Genomic DNA, 20,584 nt, shown 5'->3' on the forward strand with positions numbered 1-20,584 from the left:
GTGGGACCAATATTATAAAATATTTTCACATCTGACTTACCTGAGTTACCTCAGGGATGTCAAAAATCCTTGTTTGCGGATGACACAGGCCTCTCCGCCAAATGACGAAGCCTGTATGTCATCTGTAGTCGATTGCAAAAAAAGTTTGAATATTTTTTCTTCATACTTTCAAAAATGGAAGATTTCTCCTAATGCTTCTAAAACTTAACTTATAATATTCCCATATAAACCAAAAGCTCTTTATTTGAAACCTTCAAGTAGACATGTTGTCACGATGAGAGGGGTTCCAACGAATTGGTCAGATGAAGTTGAGTATCTAGGGCTAATGCTAGAAAAAAAATTTAATTTTCAAAAATCACATTGAGGTTGAATCCCAAATGTCACAAATATATAAAATGTCTATGTCCACTTATTAACAACAAAAATGGAAACTTTGTCTTAAGAACAAGCTTTTGATCTCATACAAATTTTCAGGCCAGCCATGTTGCATGTTGTACCAATATGGATCAGCAATTGTATTACCAGGAAGAAAGCTCTGCAGAGGATTCAATATGAAATTTTGAAAATGATTCTGAAGCTTCCTCCTTGGTATAGTACTAATCAATACAGTACCAGGAAAACGGCATAACTGACAAATGTAAACAAACTGAGTTTTATTCATCTAACAGTTTATTTGATAAATTTTAATCATATAATGCACATCTGTTCCTTAAAAATAACTTTTTTCACGAAATAAGTAAGAAAAACATAAAGGCGCATTTGATATTCTCTTTCGATTCGAACTCTGATGTCAATTTCGCCTATCTTCTCTCCCTGCGGTAACCGGGCGCATTTGAGATTGAGTGTGGAAGCAGGGCGCATTTCAAACTGAGTGTGCAGAAGGGCGATAGTGATAAAGGTTCGTGTGAGAGAGCGTAGCAGAACGGCGAAGCTGATGATAGTCAAACCAGAAGGATGAGGTCAAAAGGCGCAATCGCTGTTGTCAAACTGAAGAAGACGAAAAACCGAGGGGCGACACAGCTCAAATATTTGGTGAATGGCGCATGATAGATTTTTAATTATTTTAACATGTTTTTCATAATATGTAAATAAATTAAATGTTTTGCTACCTAAGTTATACTGTAATGGATCCTACAAAAATGCATCATGCGTTTAAATCGATCGGAAACATAATATAGAATTAAAATTACATCCGCTAAACTTCAAATCGATTTTACTGAGAATGTATTAGTCTTCACATTCGCCCTAATTCTGACTCTGTATTGTAATGAGTTATATAGAACATCCAATGTTGAAACATTGGAACAAATATCGAATAATAATTTTAGACGGTTTTAATTATTTTAGACGAAATCGGTGCAATCTTCTATTGCCACGAATAATGCATTTCATATCTAGGTTAAGTTAGGTTAAGTTAATTAAAAGAGGTTTTTTTTCTTTTATAAGCAGGCAGGTGATATCAACTAACATGTAAAAATTATGAACTGCTACGGCAAATGAAATGTAATATGTTGCTATCAAAATGTTAATGCTTAATTCTGTTTTACCAAATTAGAATGATAGTGTTTTCTATCACAGAACACCTAGAAATAAGAGATAAATGAAATGTTTGGAATGATACTGAAAAAGGATTAAAAAAAAATGCATGGCTTCCTAATACATAATGTTAAATAACGATTGCAATGTTATTGATGCATGTTATAGAACACTTGTTAATATTACAATAGGTTCGGGGTTCGATACCTATTCTTCACTGTACATATTGAGACAGAAATGGATCCTTCAAAAGCTCCTCAGCGGTTGCTCGTTCAGCATCGTCCACTTGAAAGCACCGCATGATGAAGCTCGTTGCAGTGGGTGATAGTTCCGTTGGAATTTCCGGATGTATCTTCCCGCTCCCCACCTGGTAAATGATAACTTCAGATTTATCAATCTGTATAAACGGTGGTTCAGCTGTGGCCATCTCAATAACGGTGCATCCGAAGGACCAAATATCCGCCGCTGACCCATATCCCCGATTTTTACCCATATCCCCTTTGATCACCTCCGGAGCCATGTACCGTATAGTACCAACAAATGTGTCTGCCACCGGGTTGATTACGGCCAAGCGTTTAGACGTGCCAAAGTCTGTGATTTTGACAACGCCACTGTACGTGTTGACCAGCACATTGCTTCCCTTGATATCGCGGTGCACGACTTGCTGCTTATGAAGATAATTCAGCCCTTCCAAAATCTGAGTCGAGTAGAACGCAATGGACTTTTCCTCGTTCTTGAGTGCTCCCCATTTCGTACGTAGTAATCAGGATAAAGACCCTCCTGGGACTTGTTCCATAAAAATTTTGAAGTGGTTGTTCTCCGATATCGATCCCAAGTAGTGTACTATGTTTCGGTGATGTAACTGAGAATGTAGATTAATTTCTTCGTGCAGTAGTTGCACCTGTTGTCCAAAGTTTTCTGGAACTTCTTTCACCGCGATCTTCATTCGCGTTTTAAGATTCCACGCGGAAAACACTTTTCCGTGAGATCCTTGTCCTAGTATAATTCTATTACCATCATCATCAAATTCGTATTCATACATTACATCGTTATTGATTATGTTTCTGGATAAATCTACGAATCCTGAGTTTTGATCAGCAGTCACCAGTAGAATAAGTTCGTAGAACCGCTGTCTGCATTGCACCGTTGGGAAGAGCATTTGGAAGTCATCCGAGTTTTGCTGTACGTACAGGGATGCACATCGTGGATCTCGTGTGTACAAGCTCACCGCCTTGATTCGGTTGGCCAAAAATTTGAACTTGTGAATTTTTTGGCATTTGTTCTTCTCGTGCTGTAGACAAATACTGTCAATGGCAATCGATTTCTGTTCTTCATCCATGTTGATTGAGACGAACGAAGGAAGTAAGATTTCTGGCGATTCTTGGATCAGTATAGGAAAACGGAAGGAACAGGACGGTTGAACGTTAATAATGTCAACGAAAAAGGTCATCCAAAAGTGGAAAATCTGCCGTTCGATTGTGATCGGCTTTTGTATTTTTTTTCGTTGAGAGCACTTAATCAATGTTATATTCCGGATGGTTGACTTGAGGTACCACTGTGGAGGTTTCAGTCTGAACATACGTTCAGCCGCTTGAATTGCTTTGGCATAGCTTCCTGTCAATACGGAAATCTCAAAGTACGTCGCAACATTCCAATAATCTTCGACGGACGAAAGCGCCCCTTCCTTCCCGATTTGGTTGCTCAAGACTATTTGAATTTGCTGTAATGTAGGGTCCAAAATGTCTTTGCCCTGAATTATCAATAATGTTGCTAGGTTGACGCCAGCATAAAGGTTGGGAAGAATGGTGAAACTTTTTTTGTACCACTCGATGGATTTAGTCAAGGATTCCATGTCGGTTCGATCGGATTCCACGAAAATATCTTTGTAGATTCTTCCACACAGACAAAGCATATCCGGAAAATGATTCTCTTTCTTCTCCAAGGCTTTCATGCAGCTATTCAACGCCTTTTCTCTATCTCCTTCGTTGTTTCTTCGGTTTAACGCAAACGCATACATATAAATCATATTATTTGTAGTTACGTAGTCCTGTTTATCGGCAACGTTTTTGAAATCATCCACTAAGTCTATCATTAAATCGTAATATTGCGCATCCCTTAATGATAACATAAACGTATGGACAATTTCTCTGGAGAGTAACTGAGGGTCATTCAAGTGATCCCTCATAAGTTTTAGGTTGTGCTGTAAGTTTTCAATGTTTTCGGCGTATTGGTCCCTCAAAGCTCTCAAATCGGCCAGGAACTTTTCTTGTTTATGTGCTTTGCTTGGAACTTTTACATTTTGGAACACGATGCGGAGACTGCTTAGCAGTCGGGTATCTGAGTATTTCTTATCTAAGTTTTCCACGTATTTGGCAGCAGTTATCACACATGTTGTTTCCTCAAGTACCCGATAGGGCATGAACACATAATTGACGCATGAATTCCTTATCCTCTGCGTGGCCTCTTCACCTGCCACATCATTAAACATCACAATATTCTCTTTCATTTTAAAACTTTCCCTAACACCCAGGTGGTAGCTCAAGGAGCTTTGATGAGACTGCACGCTAAGATCCACCACGGCCACATCTGCGTTGTAGAAGTTGTCCAGCGTTTCGAGTTCGTCAAAGTCCAGTTTTTCAAATTCCAGCACTCGTAGATTGGCACCTTCCTGGGTGCATGCTAGTATAAGCTCTTCGAGAGCAAGCTTTCGCTCGTCGTGATTTGTGTCGATGATGCACGCAATGTCCATTCGGGCACGATCATTGTTGATCGTGATGATTTGGTTGACAGTGATAGATGCATTTTTCGGGCTGGACATGTTGGTTCTGGGAATAAAATCAATACATATCGTATATTAGTCCTTTAATTGAAAAACGAATCACTGAAATTATCAAAATGACCACTATGAACATGAGACACAGACAAACAGACATAATAGCTACCGAAAAGCTAAACATTACATATAATTTGCAATTGGATTAGATGGACAAATTGATGTGAAGATTTGCGAAAAAGTTACACGTCTTCTCAGTGAGAATCGAACTCACGACTCCCCGATCTCTAGTTGGGGCGCGTTAACCACTACGCCATGAGAGGACTCATGAACGCAGAAGTTAACCTGAATTCGATTTCAGCTCAATAATCACGTGGTCCTCTTTCGCAAAGTGCACCTCTTTCGGAAGAATTAGATGCCCATCCAAACACAACGCTTTCTATATATATCCAATGCCTAGCCCGAGAGCGCATTGTTTTTTAGATATAGGAATAGCACACTACACTAGCCAGCAACTGCGCTGGCTGAGGTTTCTATTGTGTGGGCTTCCAATGGGTCGCGACGTTCTCAAACGACCGGTTACGGAACATGAGTCCGTTGCTCGTAGTGGTTAACGCGCCCCAACTAGAGATCGGGGAGTCGTGAGTTCGATTCTCACTGAGAAGACGTGTAACTTTTTCGCAAATCTTCACATCAATTTGTCCATCTAATCCAATTGCAAATTATATGTAATGTTTAGCTTTTCGGTAGTTGTTAAAACTTCCACTCGGCTGGTTGGCCGTAAACCACGATTCATAATTAAAACAAGTAGACATAATAGGTAAAAATTTAAAACATAGTACCTCGAATATTAACGCCCAATGCTAAAAATACAGATTTTCTCTATACGGAAACTAGGTGGCGGTAGTGCGCAAACGTCAGACTTGAATAAAAGCGATCCGAGTGTCACGAGTGGGAGGTGGCAAACTACCAAATATTAGAATTAAGTGTTATTTTGCTGTACGATAAAATTGTTATGTCTGTTTGTCTGAGCATAAGGGCAAGTTCACGGGTAATCCAAATCACTGGTTTGGTTCATATTTTTGGACCATGTTAGAAATTGGGGCTTGTACCGGTGTTGCAAATGATGTTCCAATTTTATTTTGTACCAGTTTTCTAGTCTATTTTTTGGAACAAGCTAAAGGCAAACTACACCGGTGGTTCATATTTTGGTTCAAATGTATTCCAAAAATGGACCTGTCAAAATTTATTAGACCAACACGCATGCACCGGTTATTGTATTTTTTGGATCTTTTTCGAACGTGATCAACAAATCAAACATGTTGGTGATGCTTGGAAAAAGCGAAATTCGTATTCATCTCTGCGTAGTGGAATTTCTGGTGGAATTTATCGAACAATGTCTAGAGGAATTATGACCAAGGAGATGGACTTAGGAATTCTTGATGGAACTCCCGATAAGAATTTTTGAGGAACCCCTGGAAACGGAATCCTGAAAAAATCTTGGAGGATCTCCTGGAGGAATTTATGGAGGAACTCCCGGGAGAAATCTTAGATAATTCCCGAGGGGATCCTGGAAAATTCCTAGGACCATTCCTGGAGGAACACCTGGCGGGATTTCTGGACGAATTCCGGTAGAATTCCTGGTGGAACTGCCATGGTATTCTTGGAGTAACTCGCAGGGAAATTCCTGAAGGAACTCCGGAAAAAAGTCTGGAGAATATCCGGATGAATTTTGGAATGAACTTCTGAGGAATTTCCGGTGGAGCTTCTAAGGAATTCCTGAAGGAACTTTGAAGGAGTACCTGGATGAACTCGAAAGAAATTTCCGGAGGAGATGTGGCGGGGCTCCGAAGGAGTTCCAATTGCAGTCCTGAGCGAAATCCCAGTAGATATTGCTACTGGAATCGGGTCCTAAAATGTTTAACGAATTCTTGTTTTTATTTAATACGAAAGAGCATGTTCTTGCAACTACTTAAGCAATTGTTCCAGCTCAAATAACGGCTATAACATATTTAAACTTTAATTTTAAATATGGTTCCAAATATGAACCTTGTCACTGCTGATCATGTTTGACGTTCACTTTATCGACAAAAATGGCGCAGAGCTGCTAGTTTTAACGATCAACGCTCCGTCATCGTAATCATCGTCATCATCGATGTTGGGCAGAGGTGGACACACCACAACGCAGAACAGGGTCACCGAAGCGGAACGCGGAACCAGGATTTCGGTAGGAAAGAAAACAACTACAAATCAACTACTGTACGCTACGAGAACTTTAATAAACACGTCTGAACGGATCGAACATCACATTACGGATGAATGGCAAACTTTCCATTCTCCCTTTCTTCATCCTATTTGGCGCGCTCACTGCCGCCGCTGCGACTGCCTTCAGCGCCGCCTCACTCATACAGCTACACACATCCAGTGTTGCCGCTTTGCATACGAGGCACAATCATTGCATACTCCAACACTCCTCCTCAATGTTGTCCTCGTACTCGTCCGCATCCTCTCTGCCTTCCTTGCTGGGTTGATCTCCTCCTGCTTCAAGCATCGACTAATCAACCAACCGGCCGGGTCGAACTCCACGATTACTCCTCCTGGATCGCCTAACTTCCCTCCAGTTATCAGCATCCGAATCTGGGCTTCCACTGTTGGACTCCGCCACATGCAGCGGCTCCACTTCCTCGCTTGAAGTGTCCGCATCGAAGTATTCTTCTTCATCATCATCGGCTCTATTCGGCTTCATCTCCGAATACCAGCTCACAACATTCACTGGTGATCTTCTTCCGCTCGTCGTCTTCTTCTCGCCAATTATCGGCCGCTGGCCCTCCACTTTCTTCATAATCTTCGCTAGCTTCAGCCGATACAATGGCCCCGACTTTTCACATATCACCACTTTCTTACCGGATGCATCACAAATGTCGCAACCATCTTTCTTGAATTTCACTGAGAAATCCTTTGATGTCAATTTGTCCACTGACACAAGTCCACTCGCCAACGACGGAACATACAAGACGTTGGCAAGCTTCACCTCAACTCTACTTCCGTTTCCGTTTACACCATATACAACTCCTTCGCCACAACCAGCGGCGGTAACCACTTTACCATTCGCTAACATTACGCTTGGGCCTTTTTCTTCCTTCAGTGACTTGAAAAAGTTCCTGTCGCTCGTCATGTGCCGACTTGCTCCACTGTCAATGTACCAGCACTTTCGCTGATCCACTCCCGCCATGAAGCACACACTGGCACCGCAATTTTCGTCCGTCGCTTGTCTCGCGTTTTGCCTCACACGCACTCTGTCGTCCGGTTTCTTCTTCTCTTCGCTTTCTCTCTCTAGCTCCTGCTTCGCTAGCATAAACGAACGACAGTTGCGACGCAAATGACCGGGCTTGTCGCAAAAGTAGCATCTTCTCACTGGTGCTCTATTGCCGAGTCCACCCACGCTTTGCACTTCATTTTGCACAACAACACTTTTCATCGCCTTCGTCTCACATTGCCTTTCACTCATTTCGCCGGAACGCTCTCTCCGACGCTCGAACTCATCGATCAGCTTCGATTTCACTAGCTGCATCGTGATGTCCGCATCGGCACGACTCTCCAACGCCGTGACCAAACCACCGTACGAATCAGGCAAACTGCGCAGGATCATCGCAATCCGCAGTGACTCCTCCAGCTGTTGGCCTGCATTCGACAAACGATCGAATAAATCCTCCAACACCACCAGATGACTCTCAAGGTCACCTTCTTCCGCGAGATTTGACGAGCACAACCTCTTCAACAAAGACACACGTGACGTTACCGTGTTCTTCTCGTGATAACCACGCAACTGATCCCAAAACGTTTTTGCACTGTTTGCTTCCTTCACCAGTGCAAACTGGTTATCGTCAATACACAATCCGATAGTGGCACGAGCTTTCCTATCGTCCTTCGTCCACTGATCGGTCACTACAGCCGGCCTCGCATCACCGACCACATACCATAGCTCCTCCCTGGTCAGGAGCATCTCCATCCGGAACTTCCATATTTGCCAGTTCTGATTGTTCAGTCTGGCAAACGCAAACTTGTTCACATCCGCCATTTTGACCACGCAAAATCACCACCGCGGAAAAAACAACGCACACACACTCACACACGGCGTGATCACTTTCGCTCTCTCGGAACCTTTTTCCTATGCAATCCAGAACCTTCCCTTCGGCACTGCTGGGCCAATAACCTGTTGGGCAGAGGTGGACACACCACAACGCAGAACAGGGTCACCGAAGCGGAACGCGGAACCAGGATTTCGGTAGGAAAGAAAACAACTACAAATCAACTACTGTACGCTACGAGAACTTTAATAAACACGTCTGAACGGATCGAACATCACATTACGGATGAATGGCAAACTTTCCATTCTCCCTTTCTTCATCCTATTTGGCGCGCTCACTGCCGCCGCTGCGACTGCCTTCAGCGCCGCCTCACTCATACAGCTACACACATCCAGTGTTGCCGCTTTGCATACGAGGCACAATCATTGCATACTCCAACAATCGAAACTTTAAAAGCAGTTTTTCTGTACAAAACTAAAAATTATTCGATAAAAATGTGTTCACTGTATTGCGGTGGGAGTAGAATACAGTAAACACATTTTAAATTTAAATTTAATTTCCTTGATTTTGAACGAAAAAACTGCTTTTGAAAATTCGGAAATCAATCACGGATACTTTCCCCTTAACACTGGGGTTGTTCCTATATGACGTTTCGGGAGGGACACGGAAAACAAAATATACCCAACATTTGTGTTTCAACCAAGAGGTGCGACAGATTCCCAAAACCCGAAAAAAATGTTTTTTGGGCCTCAACCAACGAAAATCATTTAAAAATCTAGTAAACATGTGTTTCTGGTCTAAACTTAAGCGTTCGGTACTTAAATTAGGACAGGGCTTTAGAACCCTACTTCCCTGAGGAATTCTTGAAGAAAATTCCCGGAGGTGTTCTTGGGGGATATTTTCGGAGGAATTCCTGGAGCCCCCAAAGGAATTCGGCAGGAAATGTCGAAGGAATTTTCTTACAAAATTCCAGGAGTAATTCCTGGACGAAATCCTCAAAAGAATTCCTGGAGGAAGTCCCCGGAGCAGTTCTTGGTGGAAATCCAGAAAAGAAAATGCTTGGAAGAATTTCATATTGAAATCCCCGGAGAAGAACTTAAAAAATCGCTAGAATAACTTTCGAGGAATTACACGAGGAACTCTAGAGGAATTACCGAAGAACGTCTAGAGGAATGCACGGTGAAACTCTTGAAAAAGTTTTTGGTAAGCTCTGGAGGGTTTCCCGGAAGAAATGTAGAGATTTTTCCGAAGAAACTCTAGGAGAATTCGTAGTAGAACTTCGTAAGATTTCCAGATTTCCTGTAGATCTCTCAGAATTCCTGTAGAAATTCCGAAAACAAATTTCAGGAGGAAATACAGTGAAACCTCCATGAATCGATATTGAAGGGACCATCGACTCATGGAAATATCGAGTAATGGAACAGCAATCCTTTGCAAACCTGCTTATAGGGACCATCATAGTAACCATGACATTTTGTTTTTAGTATGGTTCCATTAGTATGGTTTTTAGTATGGTTCGATATCGAGTCATGGAACATCGACTCATGGAGGTATTACTGTATAGAGGAAATCCGAAGGATTTCCTGATTAATTTCCAAAAGAATACCCGAACGAAATCTGAAGGAACTCCCGGAGGAACTTCAAAGAAATTCCATGAGGATCTCTGAAGAAATTCTTGGAGGGCCTCCAAAGCAATTGTTGGAGGAACTGCAGAATATTTTTTAGAGAAATTCCTAAAGGAAGTAAAACCCCGAAGCAACTCTGGAGAATATCCCGGAGGATCTCTAAAGGAATTCCTAGAGCAGCTTCGAAAAATTCATGGAGGAAATGCGAGGAATTTCAGAAAAAAAACACTGAAAGAACTCCTTGAGAATCTATGGAAAACCCCCATAGGAGTTCCCGGTGGAGCTTTGAAAAAATTCCAGTAGTAACTACTATAGAATTCTCAGGCAAACTTTGAAGAAATTTGCGATGGAGCTCTGAAGGAATTCTCGGCAAGTATTCCGAAAGAATTCCTGAGGGAAATCCATTGGAATTTATATGTCAACTCTGAAAGAATTCTTGCAGAACTGTGATCCAGGATTAGCTGGAGGAACTACGAAGAAATTCTGAAGACATCTCCGGAGTAATTAATGGTGCAAATCCCCCGAGGAATTCCTAGAGGAAATCTCCGAATAAATTCTCTAAAAAAAACGCTCAAGGAAATTTCTGGAGAAAATACCCGGAGGATTTTTTCAAAGAAACCCCCGGAGAAACTGCTATTGGAATTCCCCTAAGGAATTCCTGGCGAAAATCCGAAGAAAGAATTTTGTGGGGATATCCTCGGATGAATCCTAGAAATCTCCAGAAGAATCACTGGATGAAATCCTGGAGATAATTCTCGAAGTAATTCCTGGACGAAATCTCAGCAGGAAAATCTGGAGGAAATCCCCGGAAGAATTACTATTTAAAATCTCCTGAGGGATTCCTGGATGAAATCCCTGGAGGAGTTCTTGGGAGAAATCTCCGGAGAATATTTTGGAAAAAAAATTCCCGGAGGAATTTTTGGAGAAAACTCCGGGGGAAATTCATTGGAAAAATCCCCGGAGGAAGCAGAATAGCAAATCGCCAAAGAAAAATAAACTTCTAGAGAAGTTCCTGGGAGAAATCCCCGAAGACATTCCTGGAGGAGAACTCCGGATTAATTCCTGGAAAAATTCTCGGAGGAATTCCTGGAGGAAATCCCCAAAGCAATTTCTGAAGGAACTCCCCGGAAGAATTTCTGAAAAATATCTTAAGGAAATGCCTGGAGGTAATCTTCGGAGAAATTCCTGGTGCAAATCCTCAGAGAATACTTAGAGAAATTTCTGTAGGACTCCCCATAAGAGTTCTTGGGGTATATTTCTGGATGAAATCCCCGAAGAAATTCCTGGAAGAAATTTTTCGATACATTCTCAGGAAAAAAAAACCTGGTAGGAATTTCTGGAGCAAATTCCCGGAGGAATTTCTTAATTAAATCCTCGGATGAGTTCCTGAAGTAAATCCACGAAAGAATTCGTGGAGGAAATTCTCGGAGAAATTCCTGGAGGGAATCTGAAACAAAAATTCTCTAAGGAATTTCTGGGAAAATTTCCAGAGCAATTTTTCAATGAAACACCCAGAAGATTTCCTGGACGAGATCCCCGGAATAATTCTGGACGAAATCCCCAGATTAAATCCTGGACGAAATCCCAGGAGGTTTTGCTATTTGAATTCCCCTGAGGAATTCCTGGAAATAATGCCCGGAGGAGTTCCTGGGGAATAGCTTCGGAGAAATTTTTTAAATTCCTAGAGGAATCCCCAGAGGAATTCCTGGAGGAAATCCACGGGGGAAATTCCACAGGAATTTCTAAATTAAATTCCCAGGGAAATTTCTGGAAGAAATCCTTGAAAGAATTGCTGTTGGAAATCTCCTGAGAAATTCCTGTGGAATTTCCCCCGTGGATTTCCTCCAGGAATTCCTCTGGGGATTCCTCTAGGAATTTAAAAAATTTCTCCGAAGCTATTCCCCAGGAACTCCTCCGGGCATTATTTCCAGGAATTCCTCAGGGGAATTCAAATAGCAAAACCTCCTGGGATTTCGTCCAGGATTTAATCTGGGGATTTCGTCCAGAATTATTCCGGGGATCTCGTCCAGGAAATCTTCTGGGTGTTTCATTGAAAAATTGCTCTGGAAATTTTCCCAGAAATTCCTTAGAGAATTTTTGTTTCAGATTCCCTCCAGGAATTTCTCCGAGAATTTCCTCCACGAATTCTTTCGTGGATTTACTTCAGGAACTCATCCGAGGATTTAATTAAGAAATTCCTCCGGGAATTTGCTCCAGAAATTCCTACCAGGTTTTTTTTTCCTGAGAATGTATCGAAAAATTTCTTCCAGGAATTTCTTCGGGGATTTCATCCAGAAATATACCCCAAGAACTCTTATGGGGAGTCCTACAGAAATTTCTCTAAGTATTCTCTGAGGATTTGCACCAGGAATTTCTCCGAAGATTACCTCCAGGCATTTCCTTAAGATATTTTTCAGAAATTCTTCCGGGGAGTTCCTTCAGAAATTGCTTTGGGGATTTCCTCCAGGAATTCCTCCGAGAATTTTTCCAGGAATTAATCCGGAGTTCTCCTCCAGGAATGTCTTCGGGGATTTCTCCCAGGAACTTCTCTAGAAGTTTATTTTTCTTTGGCGATTTGCTATTCTGCTTCCTCCGGGGATTTTTCCAATGAATTTCCCCCGGAGTTTTCTCCAAAAATTCCTCCGGGAATTTTTTTTCCAAAATATTCTCCGGAGATTTCTCCCAAGAACTCCTCCAGGGATTTCATCCAGGAATCCCTCAGGAGATTTTAAATAGTAATTCTTCCGGGGATTTCCTCCAGATTTTCCTGCTGAGATTTCGTCCAGGAATTACTTCGAGAATTATCTCCAGGATTTCATCCAGTGATTCTTCTGGAGATTTCTAGGATTCATCCGAGGATATCCCCACAAAATTCTTTCTTCGGATTTTCGCCAGGAATTCCTTAGGGGAATTCCAATAGCAGTTTCTCCGGGGGTTTCTTTGAAAAAATCCTCCGGGTATTTTCTCCAGAAATTTCCTTGAGCGTTTTTTTTAGAGAATTTATTCGGAGATTTCCTCTAGGAATTCCTCGGGGGATTTGCACCATTAATTACTCCGGAGATGTCTTCAGAATTTCTTCGTAGTTCCTCCAGCTAATCCTGGATCACAGTTCTGCAAGAATTCTTTCAGAGTTGACATATAAATTCCAATGGATTTCCCTCAGGAATTCTTTCGGAATACTTGCCGAGAATTCCTTCAGAGCTCCATCGCAAATTTCTTCAAAGTTTGCCTGAGAATTCTATAGTAGTTACTACTGGAATTTTTTCAAAGCTCCACCGGGAACTCCTATGGGGGTTTTCCATAGATTCTCAAGGAGTTCTTTCAGTGTTTTTTTTCTGAAATTCCTCGCATTTCCTCCATGAATTTTTCGAAGCTGCTCTAGGAATTCCTTTAGAGATCCTCCGGGATATTCTCCAGAGTTGCTTCGGGGTTTTACTTCCTTTAGGAATTTCTCTAAAAAATATTCTGCAGTTCCTCCAACAATTGCTTTGGAGGCCCTCCAAGAATTTCTTCAGAGATCCTCATGGAATTTCTTTGAAGTTCCTCCGGGAGTTCCTTCAGATTTCGTTCGGGTATTCTTTTGGAAATTAATCAGGAAATCCTTCGGATTTCCTCTATACAGTAATACCTCCATGAGTCGATGTTCCATGACTCGATATCGAACCATACTAAAAACCATACTAATGGAACCATACTAAAAACAAAATGTCATGGTTACTATGATGGTCCCTATAAGCAGGTTTGCAAAGGATTGCTGTTCCATTACTCGATATTTCCATGAGTCGATGGTCCCTTCAATATCGATTCATGGAGGTTTCACTGTATTTCCTCCTGAAATTTGTTTTCGGAATTTCTACAGGAATTCTGAGAGATCTACAGGAAATCTGGAAATCTTACGAAGTTCTACTACGAATTCTCCTAGAGTTTCTTCGGAAAAATCTCTACATTTCTTCCGGGAAACCCTCCAGAGCTTACCAAAAACTTTTTCAAGAGTTTCACCGTGCATTCCTCTAGACGTTCTTCGGTAATTCCTCTAGAGTTCCTCGTGTAATTCCTCGAAAGTTATTCTAGCGATTTTTTAAGTTCTTCTCCGGGGATTTCAATATGAAATTCTTCCAAGCATTTTCTTTTCTGGATTTCCACCAAGAACTGCTCCGGGGACTTCCTCCAGGAATTCTTTTGAGGATTTCGTCCAGGAATTACTCCTGGAATTTTGTAAGAAAATTCCTTCGACATTTCCTGCCGAATTCCTTTGGGGGCTCCAGGAATTCCTCCGAAAATATCCCCCAAGAACACCTCCGGGAATTTTCTTCAAGAATTCCTCAGGGAAGTAGGGTTCTAAAGCCCTGTCCTAATTTAAGTACCGAACGCTTAAGTTTAGACCAGAAACACATGTTTACTAGATTTTTAAATGATTTTCGTTGGTTGAGGCCCAAAAAACATTTTTTTCGGGTTTTGGGAATCTGTCGCACCTCTTGGTTGAAACACAAATGTTGGGTATATTTTGTTTTCCGTGTCCCTCCCGAAACGTCATATAGGAACAACCCCAGTGTTAAGGGGAAAGTATCCGTGATTGATTTCCGAATTTTCAAAAGCAGTTTTTTCGTTCAAAATCAAGGAAATTAAATTTAAATTTAAAATGTGTTTACTGTATTCTACTCCCACCGCAATACAGTGAACACATTTTTATCGAATAATTTTTAGTTTTGTACAGAAAAACTGCTTTTAAAGTTTCGATGATGACGATGATTACGATGACGGAGCGTTGATCGTTAAAACTAGCAGCTCTGCGCCATTTTTGTCGATAAAGTGAACGTCAAACATGATCAGCAGTGACAAGGTTCATATTTGGAACCATATTTAAAATTAAAGTTTAAATATGTTATAGCCGTTATTTGAGCTGGAACAATTGCTTAAGTAGTTGCAAGAACATGCTCTTTCGTATTAAATAAAAACAAGAATTCGTTAAACATTTTAGGACCCGATTCCAGTAGCAATATCTACTGGGATTTCGCTCAGGACTGCAATTGGAACTCCTTCGGAGCCCCGCCACATCTCCTCCGGAAATTTCTTTCGAGTTCATCCAGGTACTCCTTCAAAGTTCCTTCAGGAATTCCTTAGAAGCTCCACCGGAAATTCCTCAGAAGTTCATTCCAAAATTCATCCGGATATTCTCCAGACTTTTTTCCGGAGTTCCTTCAGGAATTTCCCTGCGAGTTACTCCAAGAATACCATGGCAGTTCCACCAGGAATTCTACCGGAATTCGTCCAGAAATCCCGCCAGGTGTTCCTCCAGGAATGGTCCTAGGAATTTTCCAGGATCCCCTCGGGAATTATCTAAGATTTCTCCCGGGAGTTCCTCCATAAATTCCTCCAGGAGATCCTCCAAGATTTTTTCAGGATTCCGTTTCCAGGGGTTCCTCAAAAATTCTTATCGGGAGTTCCATCAAGAATTCCTAAGTCCATCTCCTTGGTCATAATTCCTCTAGACATTGTTCGATAAATTCCACCAGAAATTCCACTACGCAGAGATGAATACGAATTTCGCTTTTTCCAAGCATCACCAACATGTTTGATTTGTTGATCACGTTCGAAAAAGATCCAAAAAATACAATAACCGGTGCATGCGTGTTGGTCTAATAAATTTTGACAGGTCCATTTTTGGAATACATTTGAACCAAAATATGAACCACCGGTGTAGTTTGCCTTTAGCTTGTTCCAAAAAATAGACTAGAAAACTGGTACAAAATAAAATTGGAACATCATTTGCAACACCGGTACAAGCCCCAATTTCTAACATGGTCCAAAAATATGAACCAAACCAGTGATTTGGATTACCCGTGAACTTGCCCTTATGCTCAGACAAACAGACATAACAATTTTATCGTACAGCAAAATAACACTTAATTCTAATATTTGGTAGTTTGCCACCTCCCACTCGTGACACTCGGATCGCTTTTGTTCAAGTCTGACGTTTGCGCACTACCGCCACCTAGTTTCCGTATAGAGAAAATCTGTATTTTTAGCATTGGGCGTTAATATTCGAGGTACTATGTTTTAAATTTTTACCTATTATGTCTACTTGTTTTAATTATGAATCGTGGTTTACGGCCAACCAGCCGAGTGGAAGTTTTAACAACTACCGAAAAGCTAAACATTACATATAATTTGCAATTGGATTAGATGGACAAATTGATGTGAAGATTTGCGAAAAAGTTACACGTCTTCTCAGTGACTCTCTAAGGAATTTGAAAGAATTGCTGTTGGAAATCTCCTGAGAAATTCCTGGGGAAAATCCCCAGAGGAGTTCTCCGTAGAAATCCTTGAAATCTCCGAAGGCAAAAATCCCCAGAGGAGTGCTTGAGGATTTCCCCGGAGGAATCGAAGGAAAATCCCCTGGTGTAAATCCTCAGCGAAATTCCTGGAGGAAAACTCAGGATTAATTTACTGAAATCATCAGCGAAGGAATTTCTGGAGAAAAACCCTGGAGAAATTTCTGGAGGAAAACCCCGAAAGAATTTCTGAACGAAATCCCCGGAGGAATTCTTGAAGAGAATCCTCAAAGGTTTTCTGGGGGAAATCTCTGAAAGAATTCTTGGAAATGATCTCCGGAGGAAATCCCCGAAAGAATCCCTGAAGAAAATCTCTGGAGGAGTTCTTGAGGGAAACCCCGGAGAATTGGGTCCTAAAATGTTTAATGAAATCTTGTTTTTATTTAATGACACGAAATAGCATGTAACTGCAACTATTTTAGCAATTTTTCCCGCTCAAATAACGGCTAAATCATATTTAAACTTTAATTTAAAAATAGGGCGATATTCAAAACTGAAAAGGCAATAGATGGCTCTTTTTCAGTGGTAGTAAAAACGAAACCCTGAAGCAAAGAAAGCACCTCGGAAGATGAACTAAACACAAAAAGTTATGTATTTGCTTTACATTTGATTTCTAATCACAACTTTTTTGATCCAGTTTCCTAATTACAAGTAATTTACGTTTTTCATTATTTTCCATACGTTTTGACAGTTCTCCGACTATCATTCTTCCATGCGCTTGTGTTGAAAGTTTGAGTAATTTGAGAATCCGGCGTAGCGCGATCAGTGGGAGGAATACAAACAACAGTGTCGTCGCTCGGCGGCCAGTGAAAGAAGCTGAATGTTCGAAAGGTTGTTGTATGTACTTTTTGCCGCTGGTGCCAACTGTTAGCGTTTAAGAACGAAATAAACAGTCGTTACCCTATTGGGTCCATTAATGAACCTTGACACTTTTGATCATGTTTGACGTTCACTTAATCGACAAAAACACCACAGGGCTTTTAGTTTTAACACTGGGGTTGTTCCAATCTGACATTTCGCAAGGGACACGGAAAGCAAAATACACCCAAAATTTGAGTTTAAGTCAAGAATTGTGACAAAATCTAAAAAAATGTTTTTTGGACTTAAACAAAAGAAAAACATTAAAAAATTGAGTAAACATGTGTTTTTGGCCAAAACTTAAGCGTTTGGCATTAAAATTGGGACAGGCCTTTAGGACCCTATTGCATGGAAAAAATCCTCAGAGGAAATATTGGACAAAATCCTCGGAAAAAAAGCTATTGAAAATCTACTGAGAGTTCTAGGGGGATATCCCCGAAGGAATCCATGGAGGGTTGGGAAAAATCTTGAAAAATTCATGCACCCAACGTAGGCTATTTGATGAGATTTACGTTTTTGAACTACCGTACTGGGAAGAGCCACGTGAATTTCTCGAAATTCAAGCCTACTACTATTACCATTCCCAGCACTGGTTCTGAGGAAGTCTCTGAAGGAAATTCTCGAATTCTCATATTAGAAATGCCCAGAGAAAATTCCCGAAGGAATTCCTGGAGGGAATCTCTGGAGATATTCCAGGTGAAAATCCCCAGAGAAATACCTGAAGGAAATCTCCGAATAAATCTACTGAAAAAAAAACTCCGAAGGAATTTACTAATGAATTCTTGGACGAAATCCCCAGAGGAATTGATATTGGAAATCCCCTGAAAAATTCCTGGAAAAAATTTCCGGAGGAGCTCTTGGTGGAAATCTTGGAAAAAAATTCCTGTGGAATTTCTGGTGCAATCCCCGGAACAATTCCTGGTGCAAACCTCCGGAGAATTTTCTGGAGGAAATGCCCGGATAATTCTGGGAGGAGTTCCATGAAAATTCTTGGAGGAATTCCTGGTGGAAACACACGTCGGACACATCGGAAGAACTTTGATAAAATTCTGTAGGAGGACTTTGTTAAGCAATCTTCAGATGTATTCCTGTAGAAATTTGTGGTGGAATCCATGTACGAATTCCTGCAGGAATTCCTACAGGATTCCACGGATGCTGATGATACTTGGAGGTGTCACTGTATGAATTCCAGAAAAATTGCTGGAAGATGAATAAATATTGTTTAAAAAAAATATCAGCGATATTACGCCAGGCGGAACCAATCGATGATTTTGACACCGGTGAAGTTTCCACACTAGCGCATTCTGTATATCATTTTGCACAAAAGTTAAACGAAAGAGTGTACAACCCTGCTGCCTTTTGGCCCTACTTTCATTCTAAGCCAATGCGCTATATTGGTATGTTTTGTTTTTGGCGTTTCTCTCAGTCCAATGTATAATCAAACTGAATAAATACGTTGTTTCTCTCCCTAATCTCAAAATGTTTGTCGTGAGTTTATTTATGCTGCGACCATTCCATAACTCTGTTAAATAATTATACCTCTTAATGTGATGAAGAAATACGAGACACTACTGGTTATATATCCTCGTATGACCAAACTTCTTATTACTGTGTAGTTAGTAGCATTCCATTCGCAACCCCTCAACAAAAAGGGTACGAATAATGTTTTGACACTTTTCGATAAAACAAGGCAACGTACTGATTTCTAATTTTGATAATATGCTAGTACAAAAAACATGTTTATTAAGAATACTACATTTTTAGAAATAAGAAAAGCTTTTATTTGACAATTCACCTACATCACCTTTTTAAAATTATAGATTCATTCCAGCCACAATACTTTCAAATAGAGGAATGATCACGTATATTTTGTTCGGCTTTGATTTTCTGCGTAGTACTTAGCCAAAATACGTTCAATCAATATCTACACACTTCAACCATTCTGGAATGGATCTTGAAAACTGAAAATTGAATAATTGCATCGTTTATTGTGTGAAGTTCTTGTTCAGTTTCTCGGTTTTTACATAAGATTGCTAGCGAGCGTAGAACATCGAACAGGCATAATTGAAAAAGTATTTATGTTCCACTAGAAGCTTAAGTGATGCCACACATTACGTTCAAATCGTTCTCTGCTAATAAAAAGATTTCGATAAAATATATTGTGCGGTTGGAATTATTGTACGGAATTACATACAGATAATCTTTACAAGTGATACAGTTGAGCTTCTAAATATTCGTTGCGACAAACGCGTAGCTGTTCAGCAATGTAGGAAATGGTCTCCTGGGAAATTGAAACTCTTGTTCAATAACTTTGGATGTGCTAATAAAATGTTCTAAAAAACAAGTTATCTTCCAGCAGGGTCATAACTCCAGAAATAAGAGGAAGAAGACTCTTACATAAAGTTGGCTCGAGACCATCAAGATATGAAGTTATCGCTATACAAAATACGCAAACAGTGTCATTCTTCTTCTTCTTCTTCTTCTTCTTCTTCTTCTTCTTCTTCTTCTTCTTCTTCTTCTTCTTCTTCTTCTTCTTCTTCTTCTTCTTCTCGGCATTACGTCGTCATTGGGACAGAGCTTGCTTCTCAGCTTTTTATGAGCACTTCCACAGTAATTAACTGGGAGCTTTCTTTGCCAAAGTTGCCATTTTTGCATCCGTATATCGCGTGACAGGTACGATTATACTCTATGCCCTGGGAAGTCAAGAAAATTTCCATTACGAAAAGATCCTGGATCGATCGGGATTTGAACCCAGACACCTTCAGCATGGCTTTGCTTTGTAGCCACGGACTTTAACTACACGGCTAAGGAAGGCCCTGTCAGTTTCATAAGTTCCCACAATTTACACTCATAGAAATATAAAATAAATAATTGATGTGAAATTTGTATCAAATTCACAATCCTAAAGATTATGTGAAACAATGGGAAGAGATATCTTTTACTCACCTACTGAGAATCAGACTTTGCCGAACACAGCACGAACTTTTGAGCTGAACTTATTCCTTATGAACTATGAATTCCTGTTTAAGCGGCGAAAATCCAAGACTCCAAACGAAACTAATAGTACGGAGATGAATGCGAACAGTACTGATTGTCAGTACTTTTCAACAGATAGTAGACTAATGCAACCGCTGTCAACGAACAACTCCAATCGACTGTACAGACAGCTCTCTACAAAGTTGCTTTGAAATATCGCATCGTTATACCCTTTGTATTCCACTTAATGGAATCAGTACTCTCGCTTCACTCAGATCAACATGGAAATCGAGAAAAAGATACCGCTAGGAGACATCAAAGAGATAAGCATGCAAAACCTACAATTCATTCGAAAATAAACTAAATCAATCTCACACATTCAACAGTGGCGATTAA

General features: G+C 40.6%; 1 pseudogene; it reads right to left on the reverse strand.

Annotated features, from left to right (window-relative positions):
* Positions 1-1,597: 1,597 nt before the first annotated feature.
* LOC5570409 lies at positions 1,598-20,349 on the reverse strand (annotated as a pseudogene).
* Positions 20,350-20,584: the final 235 nt, after the last annotated feature.

The sequence above is a fragment of the Aedes aegypti genome, chromosome 1 (assembly GCF_002204515.2).
Source record: "Aedes aegypti strain LVP_AGWG chromosome 1, AaegL5.0 Primary Assembly, whole genome shotgun sequence".
NCBI classification, from domain to species: Eukaryota; Metazoa; Arthropoda; class Insecta; order Diptera; family Culicidae; genus Aedes; species Aedes aegypti.